We start from the raw sequence: 4,598 nt of genomic DNA on the forward strand, positions 1-4,598 counted from the left end.
CCTTGACTACAAAGCAACGCTGATAATAACAAGAGAGCAGAGTATTCCAGAAAACACACAGTTGCGCGTTTCAGTCGAGCCTCTTGTTGCTCGCTTGTTCTGCTCTTTTGAGTGAACAACAATACCCACCGGGCCTAGTGAAGGGTCAGACACCATGGCTCCCTGACTCAAGCTCCGATAATCACTCACTACTTGAAAACCCCACTCCTCTTCTAGTGCCTGTCAGAGGCCAAAAGCTCCTGGTTCCTGATGTCATAATTTTGCTCAACCAGAGGTAACTTCTTCAGCCCAATTCAGATGGGATTAGTTTAACATGGAGAGGTGGGGTAAAGTAAATATTAGCAGAGCTTCTCTGTGATTTTAGTCCCGTCCGAGCGTGCATCTCAGTGATCATCACGGACAATGTCAGTAAAGATTACGCCGACTTTTACCGTCTGGAAAAATCACCTCAGGTAATACCAATCCCGTGCGAATAGACCCGCTGTGAATATGTACGTAAATATTCTGTCATTTCCTGTTTTAAAAGTATTTTTCCGTGGTTTTTCAAGTATGGAGGTGCTTGAAGAAGCGTTCAGTTGCGTTCTAGACGCTGGGATCATTCAGATCAGGAAGAAGGTCGAAAGCACATGTTAGAGGCACGAAACTTCTTTAAGCATTAGGTAAGTACTTATAACCAACATAATCCAATCTGAATTTAATTAATACATCATTCGACCGGACCTTACTGCTTTATAAATATAAATGTAGGTTATATGTGTTTGTGCACATGACGACAGGAGGGTGACGGGGGGTGTAAATCGAGTTACTCTCCCACTTCTGCTAGTTTGACTGGGATATCTTAACCCGTGCGGATTGGCCATTATTATTACAGACGTCCTGTGGTAAAATTACATTACTCCATCCACCCTTGTAAAGCTAATCCCGTCCGAATAGGGCATTGAAGAAGGAACACAGACTTCCCTGGAACGTTCCCAAGCTCGGTGAGGTGGTAATTGGGTTGCTCGCTGAGGGCTGAACACGCCACAGAAGGACGGGTATATTAGGATAAGTGGGACAGATTTCACTCACTGGAGTGTCCATGGATGTGCCGCACACCCACACTGACTGCTCAGTGCCTGATTATTGTTATTAGTCTCTTACAAATGTGAAATGGACTTACATTTCCATCTGTCTGCTGCCGTGGACGTGTGATAGTAACGGGAGAATTTAGTGAAAGCATTGTAGAAATATCAGGAAGAGTTTTGTTTTACTTACGTTATCATCACTGATAGGCTATTACTTACTTATTATTACTTACGATACAGATACGTTATCATCTGTAATTACTTTCACATGAGGCTGTTCTCTTTTCAGTTGATTTAAGAAGCTTTTGCATTGATTTGCATAGTTTTGCAGCCTGTATAGTTTTATGTTACTGCATAATTTCTTTTTATTACATTTTTTTTGTTGATTAAGTAAAAACTCTTTACATGACCTCAGTTACTTGCTGAATTGTATTATGTAATGTTTGTACAATGGAATTTAATCTCATGACACATAAAACCATGCCAGCTAACAGGTTAAACTGCATTCCCTTTTTAACAATTATAAGAAGCCAACTAGTTTCATTACTATTCGACTTGTGTGTTATTGAGTGATTCTGTGGCTATTTTAATTTTATATCTTTGTATTTTATAACTTTGTCGTCAAGTAGAAGTCATAATTGTGAGATGAAAAGTTTGACATGATTACTTAAAAACTAAAGACACACAAAGTTGTGACAAAAAGTCAAAATTACGACTTTAGACATTAAGTTTAAGGTTTAAATTAAACTTAAGTTTAAATCACATTAAAAAGTCAACATTATGACTTAAAAAGTCATAATTATGATAAAAAATTGTGATATAAGTGAAAATTGTGACAATAGTATGTCATAATGTTGACTTTCATCTCATAATGACGTCATAATCTCGATTTTCTTCATATTTTTTGTGACATAAAATTACAAATTATGACATAAAAAGTCGAAGTTATGTGGTGGTTGGGTTGTATATTCAATTATATGTTGTATCCTTTGTTGTATTGAACTGATAATTTAATAAAAACTATTGTTCACAAAAAAATTATGTTATGACAGGAGACTAGTCATTATATGAGATGAAACTCATGAGATGAATATATGAGATTATATGAGATGAAAGTCATAATTATGATGAAAAGTATGAAATTATGATTTAAAAGTCATAATTATAAATTATTATATGTCACAATTGTAAACTTTCATCTCATAATTATGACTTATTATGTCAATCTAAATTTTTTCTTGTTTTCAAATTTGTATTGTCAAAATTATGACTTATATGGTGGTTGGGTTGTATATTAAATTGTATTTTGTCAAGACACCTTCATTTATATAGCGTTTTTAACAATACGAGTTGTTTCAAAGCGGCTTTACAGTGATAATAGGAGATTACAGTAACACAGATTGTTTTGGCTTTACAGCAGCTCTAGGATAAAGTTGTTGTCCAGATAAAGTTAGTTTTGATTGATTGATTCACTTCCGTTGCGAAGATCATTAGTGATTAACTTAGGGGAAGTTATGGCTCGAGGAAGCACTCCTGGAAAAAGATTCCAAGGCGCAAACGATTATCAGTTATCTCTGCGCAAACACCGACGTCGCACACATGCGCATCACGTGTTCAGTCCATCGGTATGCATGTTTGAATATATATGTGTGCAGGCGTGTAGTCCTTCTTTACAAATCAACCCTCAACAAACTACTTGTCTGGCCTTAAAAATGTATAATACAGAATTATTTATCGCGTCCGTGTAGCCATGTGGACATCGTTTTATCTGTACAGAGGTAAGGGAGGCCTTCACAGGGGAGAGACTAGTGGACACTTCGGGACTGCACTGTCGCCGGGTCCAGGCGCAGGTCCTTCATCAGATCTGGATACGGCCTGGATCCGGCAGACTCTGGTAAACCTCAGGATAAACAGAGAGACTAGGCTACGTTTAGCCTAGAAATCTAGACGCACCCTAGCGGCAGCAAAATGTATTTTGCAGCCAGGGCAGTCTAGCAACTCTCCATTGACTTTCGAGCTGCAAAAACCTAAATTGGGTCAGGCCAATCACGTCGTGTCTAGAGTAGGCGGGGCGGGCTTAACATAATGACGACAGAGTTACGACGGTTCCCTGCTACTTGAAAACAAAGAATGGCGGCTGCTGGCGAACATCTTTCGAATCGGCTTTGTCCGCGACTCTGGAGGAGTTAAGTTTTTCTTTGAGAAAAGAGCAAAGAACGGCACTTAAGTCATTCTTAAAAAAAGGAAGATGTGTTCGTAGTTTTGCCTGTCAGATATGGCAAAAGTTGAATCTATCAATTAGCTCCGCTGGTGGGAAAACGCTCTGGTTGGTTGAAGCGCTGTCCTATTGCATGCAGAGGGAATTTGAAAGACAGCCATTTATCCCGCCCCTCGGATTGAGCCGTGTCTATGGTGAGTTGCCAGACCCAACATCTTGATGTAGGTCTGGCTTGCCAGGCTAGGCTACGTTCACACTGCAGGCTGAAATGACCCAATTCCGATTTTTTTGCCCCTATGCGACCTGTATCTGATCTTTTCATGACAGTCTGAACGACACAGATCCGATCTTTTGAAATGCGACCCAGGCCACTTGGGTATGTGGTCCAAATCCGATACGTATCCGATCTTTTGAAATGCGACTTCAGTCTGAATGGCCAGGTCGCATGTATCCGACCCGCACATCATAACGTCACACAAACGTCATAATTCTGCGTTGAAGTAGTCGTCGGTTTGAAAACGGACTGCATATTCGTCGAGCTGAGGTAAATCTGCCGAACGGGTCGACCTCGACGAGCCCGTAAAAAAAAAAAAAAAAAAAGCCCACGGCCACCATCATTATATATCCAATGTGAATAAGAGTAGACTAACGTTATGTTAACTTATTTGTGCTGATATTAGATAGGTCAGCGGCTGCTGTCTGGCTCTTGTGTAACGGTCGCTGCGCGCGCTCGTGTGTTGTGTGTGTGTGTGTGAGTGAACCGTTGAGTACTCTCTTGCGCATGCGGGTCACTTCTGGGTCATTTCACGTTCACACAGGAGATCACAAAAGGTCGCATTTAATTGGAAATGTGAACGGCCTTGAAAATTTTTTTTGTGAAAAAAATCGGAATTGAGCATTAAGCCCTGCAGTGTGAACGCAGCCTAGCGTAGATGCCATTCTTCTTATGATGTAACGAGTACATCAGGATTTATGGGAAGTGTTCCTGGTTCCGGCTGACCTGATCTATGCAGCCTAACATTGAATTATAGAAGTCTATAATGTGTTATGTGTATGCTAGGTCAAAGAGATGTGTCTTTAGTCTAGCTTTGAACTGACAGAGTGTGTCTGCTTCCCGGACAAAGTTAGGAAGACTGTTCCAGAGTTTTGGTGCTAAATAGGAAAAGGATCTACCGCCAGCAGTCGATTTAGATATTCTAGGTATTATCAACTGGCCAGAATTTTGAGATCGCAATAGACGTGAAGGACTATAATGCGTTAAGAGCTCGCTCAAGCACTGCGGAGCTAAACCATTTAGTGCTTTGTAAGTAATCAGC

Source organism: Rutilus rutilus (assembly GCF_951802725.1).
Source record: "Rutilus rutilus genome assembly, chromosome: 20".
Taxonomy (NCBI): Eukaryota; Metazoa; Chordata; class Actinopteri; order Cypriniformes; family Leuciscidae; genus Rutilus; species Rutilus rutilus.